The 8,093-nt window shown below is 39.9% G+C and overlaps 1 protein-coding gene across 3 annotated transcripts in view; it reads right to left on the reverse strand.

Moving 5' to 3' along the window:
• Positions 1–7,945: 7,945 nt before the first annotated feature.
• Positions 7,946–8,093, reverse strand: part of kcnn3 (potassium intermediate/small conductance calcium-activated channel, subfamily N, member 3) — a 59,867-nt gene continuing 59,719 nt past the window's right edge. For all 3 annotated transcript variants that reach the window (XM_074653573.1, XM_074653572.1, XM_074653574.1), the window contains one exon: positions 7,946–8,093. This exon is cut by the window's right edge and continues 3,077 nt beyond it. The gene's annotated coding sequence lies outside the window, so the exon portion shown is untranslated.

The following is an 8,093-nucleotide window of genomic DNA, read 5'->3' on the forward strand; positions in this document are numbered from 1 at the left end:
ACAGGGGTAGGTCCTGGACCCACTGCTTCTACCTTGCACGGCAACCTGAACTACGATCAACAAGCTTTACAAACACTTACAAATATAGAGTATGTAGTTGATATCAACAAAAATAAATACAAATCTTTCATATATATTATGAATATCGTACAGCAGCCAGCCTTGGAGACCATATAAGTAGCACTTCACCAACTGTGTCGGTTCTTTCCAGGAATAATCATCCTCTCTCATTAAACTGCCTGGCTGGAAATATTATGTTCTGTCTGCTTTACTGTATTACTATTCCTGTTTGGGTGCTGGCCAACCTTCCTGGCATAAAAACTACATCAAACATTTATCGATTTCCCAAAAATGAAAGGACTGCAGAACAGTTAGGGTGTGTTAGATTGTAATGCCCAGGATGCTGACTGCACATTAAACTAAAGCTTGAATGGATCAGGTAGACGTTTAAGAGCCTGTAATCTGATCTGTTATACCAACAAACGCACACATTAATATTTTTATCCAATATCCCTAATGGAATGTCAACATTGCTTCCATGATTGTGTACGTGTTAGAGAAACCCACTAATCCAGTCAAGTCTCTAATGGACTGAGCAGAAAACATATTGCTATGAACTCCGAAGCCATTTATTTGGTGCATCTAACCATATGTAAGTGTGTGCATTAAATGAAAATGTCTACGTAGGTGTTTATGAAAGGAGAGGTTGGCAGTAAAAAAGTGAGGGATGGTGATGTGTATTCGCAACTACTCGACTTACTTGGGCCAAACTGGCAGAGCTGAAAACTACCCACCTTTCATAACTACACTGTAAAAAAAAAAGTGTAAAATAACGTTTTTGTATGTTAAAAAAACGGAAAAATACTGTCCGTTAATTAACATAAATAAACTGTAAAAAAAAACGTAATTATCTTTATATAATTAGCCTTTATTACTGTAATTTTACAAGAAATATTTTGCTTTTAGCATATATTTATTGTTAGAATAGTCATACCCCGTTAATCTAAGACCATTTACATATAAATCACAAATGAAACATGTAATTTTACGTTGCAAAAGCCCAAATTTACATTAACTCAGAAGTTTTGCAAAGAAAATCTGTATTTTCACAAGAAATATTTTTAGAGTTCCATGAAATCCTTTTCTTCTTACATAAATTAATTGTTAAAATAGAGTCATAAACCTCTAAAAAACAGAATAATCATCTTTAAAAATTATCAAGAAAAGCTTAAATACAGATAATTACGACTGTGATTACAAAAAATACTGTAAATCTAAGACCATTTACATATAAATCACAAATTAATAAAAAAAAAAAAATGTTCTGTCATTTTTAAATACAGAAAAAAATGTAAAATTTCTTGAAAAAAACTGTAAAAAACTGTTTATTTTTTTTACAGTGTACTTAGACTACACTTAAAAAAACCTGGAGGCCAAATGCTGATGTGGAGATTTATCAGGAAACAGTCTATAGGCTCCAAGTTGTAAAAAAAAGAAGAGACCTCAGAGGTGGTACTGTGATGGAGGAGACCTGGTCCTGGATGTTGGGAAGAGGAGTTGACATCAAATGAAAGTGGGTGAGGGAAGACTGATGAACTGGGCAGCATGATGGTCTCCCTACCTGCAGTCTCATTTCATCGGTAGGAAACTCAACACATACATCTGGACAAATGAGAGAAGAGAAGAAAGTCACTGTTCACGCATGGGACAACGGGAAAGAGCACCAACACAAAGGAAAAGCAGGTTGAACTTAAGGCACTTTGATTGAAACTATGGTCAATAAAGAGGCTTACAGTTTGGTAACATGAGGGCAGTCCAAAGAGGCAAACAAATCCAATACAGCTGATCACAGACTGGCAAACATAGACAGGTTTACAGAATCCAGTCTGGGACTAAATGAGGGACAGGTGTGCAGCGGGGGAGCATGATCAGGTGACTGGCAAAAGGTGGGGAATGTCAAAGGGCATCTGGCTGAGAGATGGGAGCTGACAGGATCATTCAAATACAGGGACTAGTGGGGATGGAGAAGGGACAGGGCAGGGTGAGAGGTGAATATTTGACTATTGTTAGGATGCATTTGTGTATATGCATTCACCTATCCTGTAGAGTGTATCTGCTTTGTAAATCGCAGTTTGGCACAGCTTATTTCCCGCTATTATTTCTCCTTTCATCATCACCACAGCAACATCACTATCACTCTCTGACCAGCTCACAATGCGGATTCCCCATTTCTACCTCCTCATATACTTACACACACACACATTCATAAACACTATAAACAACAAATACTACATTTCTGAATGCAATACTGCTTCTAACCCCTTTCATCATACATACATACTTAAATACACACATTCATGCATGCACGTACGTACAGACCTAAATGTGTTGGTAGATCTGTCCCTCTGGTTGCCAGGGAAACACCAGGATATAAGGCATCAGGATGAGGGGTTCACAAATCTCCACTTCTTGGTGAACTGTGACTGGTGGGGTTCATCAGAAGGGTTTTACTGTTATGAAAAGGGAAGGCGAGTAGGCAACAGCAGGTTTGTGCTGTCCCCTGCAACAATGTTGAACAGCTACACATCTCTACAACACACTGCTTTGTTGGCAGAAGCATCCAGCACACCACTCATCTCTCCTGTCAGCAGAAAGAGGAGTTAGAGATAAAAGATCCTGTTGCGATGGAAACCGTCTCCCGCTGACAGAACCTGGTGACATTTGTGCCGGTTGTTAAGATGATAACATTATAGTTGACGGATGTGCCACACGGTCCTGGACCAGTACAGGCAGGTGATAATGGTGGACGACGTCCAGCATTCACCTGCCTGCTCTTCCATTGACAAAGCTACATGTGCACACACATGCACAAAAACACTCGAGCTATCCTCGCCGTGGGGTGAGGTCTCTGTTATTAAGCGTAATGAGGCAGCATGACTCCACCATGCAGACGGAGCAGCCGGGCACATGGAGTTCAGCAGAATCAAGCAGGCCTGGAGAAAAAGACACATGAGGGAAATACAATTCTGTGTGGATATATGCTTATGCATGTAAGCTATATATTTCTTCAGAAATAACATAGTCAAACTGTCTTCAGGGCACTAGCATTTAGCAAAAAAACTATTTTGTGAGGTATTTCATTTTAAAGATAACGGAGAGGGTTAGGATTCAAATTATTATGTCAATTTAATAAAGTTGGGATGAAGGGTCAACCCTTAGGCAAAAAGAATGCGTTCCTTAACAATTCCCTAAGGAATATCTGTACAGAAGGTCACGAGAACCATAACAGAGAACAAAATACAAGAACAAAATGGTGACAATTGAGCATTGGGATGGATACTGGGACGTGAAACAGTCAGTGTCGTCATCTCTCGACAGCTGTCAGTGTGGCTGTTTCTTGGTTCACAATGATGGCATCATTATAGTTGTCTGGGTGTTGTTGCTCTGCAGATGACTGGTGACCCCTAAAACCAAGGGTCGCATCTGGGCAGTCAGAGGGAAGGAGAGCATAAAAAGCCAAATAAGGAAAAGAAAGTGATTATTGTTTCATTGCATTTACACCGTAGGAGCGCACGATATCCAATGATCCTATTCTAAGTCATTTGTGATTTTCTAAATGGACTGCATTTATATTACAATCTCATCACCCACTTACACGCGCCTATGGCAACGAGATACCGTGCAATGCACAAGCCAGGGCGCTTAATTATCGCAAACAATTAGGGTTACTCAACATGTGGACAGGAGCCTGGGATTGAACTGTGTACCTTGCGATTAGTGGACAACCCGCTCTACCTGCTGAGCCACTGCTTCCCATTTCTTAAAGACTAAGCTTACACACTTCACTTCGGATAATGGTCAGCGGTAATGTTAAAGGTTCAGTGTGTAGGATCTGGCGGTATCTAGCGGTGAGGTGAGGAGATTGCAACCAACTGAAGCCTCTCCCGTGTGCCAAGCGTGTTGGAGAGCGACGGTGGCCGATGTGAAAACGTGAATGGTCTTGTCTACAGCCAGTTGTAGGTCATTTGGAGCAGAGCCAGTGCGTAGAGTGTGTGTGTGTATGTGGGAAGTGAGTGGTGAAGCAAGAGAGAGAAAGAGAGTGGCAGCGACAGGAGTAACGTTATCGACTCCGGCCCGAGCAGGAAAAGTTTGCTTTGTCAATTCTGGAAACATGGCGGTGCAATATATACCCGCTGCCTATGTAGATATAAACGGCTCCTTCTAAGGTAACGACAATTATTATTATCAGCTGATTATACACTAAAGAAAACATACATATTAATATTATATTCCATCTTATTTACATTTATTAAAACGTGTTCTTTCTGATGTTACATTTTGTCCATTTCTTGCTTTTGCTTTTCGTAAAATGTTCTTGTGTAACAAAATGTTCTTGCAGTTATATTGTTCCGGCTAAATTTGGCTTGAATATGCGTAAAAAGCTATCCCAATTTCCATTTTGTCTGGGTCCTTTGCTATCCTCTGCTCAATCAGCAATCCTGAACGACTACAGTAAATGAGTTTCCTGAAAAAAAGGAGAGGGACTGAGAGACAGGTGGAGAAAGAAAGAGAGAAGAGTGTTAAAAAAGTAGGCTACGGACATTACCTTGGCCTGACAATCGTGGAACACAATCATGAAAATGCACATAGCACAAGAGAGATAATGAACGCCCCAGGAGCAAGGAGAGTACCAGCCTGCAAATAACACAGATAACAAGCTCATCACATCTGGGTATGTGCCGTGCCCTGGGCAGAGCACTGCCCCAGGCTGCCTGGCTTTCACACCTCTGTTGCTCTGTTGTATTTTCACCCTGGGCTAAACACACAACATGATGCCTGTTTTATGAAAAAAAAAAAAAATCAATTTCCTCTGTTCAAGCTGTAATTGTGTGAATGCTGTGACTGCCGACATGCTCAAGTAAATGCACTTACACATAAGCCTTGAGAAGATTAGTGTGGTCACCTTTGGGACAAACACTGGTGTGAACTAATGGGAAGGTGTTTAATTCAAACAGCTTTTACCCAACTATGACCAGTCAGTAGGAAGACCTGGAAATATGAGAGGTACTCAACATATAACAAGTTGTTGTTAGGATCTCAATATATTGAATGTGCCTCATTATTTTACACCATGAGGTAAGGCCAGTGAGCAGTTATAAAAAAATGTGATATAACAAATAAATATTTACTGTGGTTCTTTTTCAGACTACTCTGAACAGCAATGTCTTCACTACCCTGATAACGAATGAAGACAATTGTTTAAATGAACACACAACAAGTCAAAGACAAGAGATAACTATTTCCATGGCTGCCTATTGCCTATTTCTCACTGCTAAACCTTTAATTCTAACCCACACTTTGCTACGCCTGCTATAGTAAGACTATAGACCTAACAAAGGATTACACCAAATTAGAATGAGGACAAATGAGAAACGTATGCAGATCCTAAAACAAACAATCTTGTATTGTAAAATGCATCCCTCACTGGCAAGAAAAACTTCCAACCACAATGTGAATTTTAGAAAAATGGAAAATGGGACAAACAATTTTGCAGTATAACTGAATGAGTGGCATTTCAGATATAATAATTTAAGCAAGGACGTAATTAAAAAATCAGTTCTGTATAGCCGCATCAGTCAATCGCAGTATATGCAAGCACAAAGTGGCTTTTAAAAAAATCACATTTTTGCCACATTTGATTATTCTTGCTGACTTTTAGTCTTGTAAAGGATTAGCAATATACTTTATGCTGCACACTTTTGATTTTCATGTCTCTGCGCCAATGCAAGCCGTGGCCGGAGGCATTATGCGTTCAGGTTATCCGGCTGTCTGTCTGTACTTCTGGACATCCGTATGTATGTCCGTACTATTCTCCTGAGCATTACATCTTAGGAACGTCTGGAGGGAATTTCTTCATATTTTGCGCAAATGTCCACTTGGACTCAAAGATGAACTAATTAGATTTTGGTGGTCAAAGGTCAAGGTCACTGTGACCTCACATTTGTCCCATTCTCGTGAACGTGATATTTCTGAAATGCTTTGAGGGAATTTCTTATGCACAAACGTCCACTTAGACTCAAGGATGAACTGATTAGGTTGGCTGAGGCATCCATCCATCCATCCATCCATTACCTGTAACCGCTTATACCATTCGGGGTCGCAGGGGACTGGAGCCGATCCCAGCTGACATTGGGCGAAGGCGGGGTACACCCTGGACAGGTCGCCAGACTATCACAGGGCCGACACATAGAGACAGACAACCATTCGCATTCACATCTACAGGAAATTTACTGTCAACAATTAACCTAACCTACATGTCTCTAGACTGTGGGAGGGAGGCGGAGAACCCGGAGAAAACCCACGCTAACACGGGGAGAACATGCGAACTCCACACAGAAGGGCCCCAAGCCGGATGTGAACCTGCAGCCATACAACCGTGAGGTGGTAATTCTAGTTATCCTTGATTTGAGTCTTAACTCCCTTCACGAGTCATCAGAGTTCAACTGCATGTGAAATTGGTCCGGAAATTTGACAAAGGTAAAACCAGACACAAACGAACACAGACCACCCACGTGTCCAACACACGTCTCCACTTCCCCTCACCAGAGTCCCATGCTCATGTGATGTTGTTGCCAGTTCAGGGGACACGGGGGATACTGACAGAGCTGAAACTAGGACCTGCTGGCTGCATCTAGAGAATCGATGAACAGAGGGAGGCTTGGACATAGACAGAGGCTGGACTCTTAGGTCTGGATGATTTCCTGAAGTCTAACACATGGGTTAACACAAGCACAGAGACAGACAAACACCAGCAAATGCAGCTTCTTTTTCATTAATGTACTTTGACAACAACAGTGAACTTTGCACTCTAACATCAGCTCATACTTTTAATTCAAGTATGTTTTTACTGTGTGCACTGTCCCTACATGTGAGCCACGTCAAAGACACATTTCCATTACCTTATGAGGGAAAACAGATTCTAAGTGATTCTCATAACTTCACCTTGGGTAGCTAACACACACATTATGACTGGTACTCACCCTTTTTTAACAGCTCTTCTCTTCTCAGCTGCAATTCAGACATTTATTTTGACACTATTTGAACGGCCTTGTTGACTCACGTCAGCTCAAAGAAGAAAGTAATTGCAAAAGTGGAATTTTCGGCTTATCACGGTGTACTCAGCGTCAGCAATATCACATATAAGTTACCTTATTGGCAGCTAACGTTAGCTACGTTTTCTAGCTAATTGCTTATCACAGAGATAAATAATCTTTTTACAGTGAGATATTTGAGAAAATAGACCCATTACTGACTGACAAAATAAGTAAAACAGCATGTAAGCAACTCTAAAATGAGTTTGTGACAATATGTATTGTCCAAATGGTAATTATTCCGTGAGGAGATTGATTACACTGAATTAAATATATCTCATTTGTACCGCGTGAATTTGTTCAATAAGTTCACTTCTTACTGTGCTGTGAGAAATATAAGGATGTGAGTTTTCTTTGAAAAAATAAATAACACATGTCTTGAGTTCATCCATCTCCCCGATCCTCAGAAACTACCGTACTTATGTGGGGAGATAAATCAATGTGCAATATTAGCTGCAAAATGTTGACTGTTGCCATAGAATAAGAGGTGCTCCGAACATGTTTCTGATTAACTACATCTGTAAAAGAATGTTTATTTAAAATGTATATTGTGACTGTGATTATTTTGTGATTATTTCTTGTGAAATGTAATTATTCATTAATATGTCATTTCGCTTTGGCAATAATGTAACCTGAACGTTCATGCCATTAAAGCTTATTTGAATTTGAATTTGAGTGTTTGATTTTTCTAAAGCATCGCACTATAGACGCCCCCTCGCACCGACATTTTTTTTTAATAAAACAAAAACAAAATAAATAAACGGCAACACAGAAAACATGGAAGCTGTAATGTTATAGATAATATACTTTATTAATTCTCTCTGATAAAATAAAATTACAAAATAATTTCAACCTCAAACGGCACTTTCCTTGTTCATAATTATTTAACGTATTGTTAATACATATATCAGAATTGTCATGACGAATGAGAAGAATACTATA

This window comes from Sebastes fasciatus, chromosome 12 (genome assembly GCF_043250625.1).
Source record: "Sebastes fasciatus isolate fSebFas1 chromosome 12, fSebFas1.pri, whole genome shotgun sequence".
NCBI lineage: Eukaryota > Metazoa > Chordata > Actinopteri > Perciformes > Sebastidae > Sebastes > Sebastes fasciatus.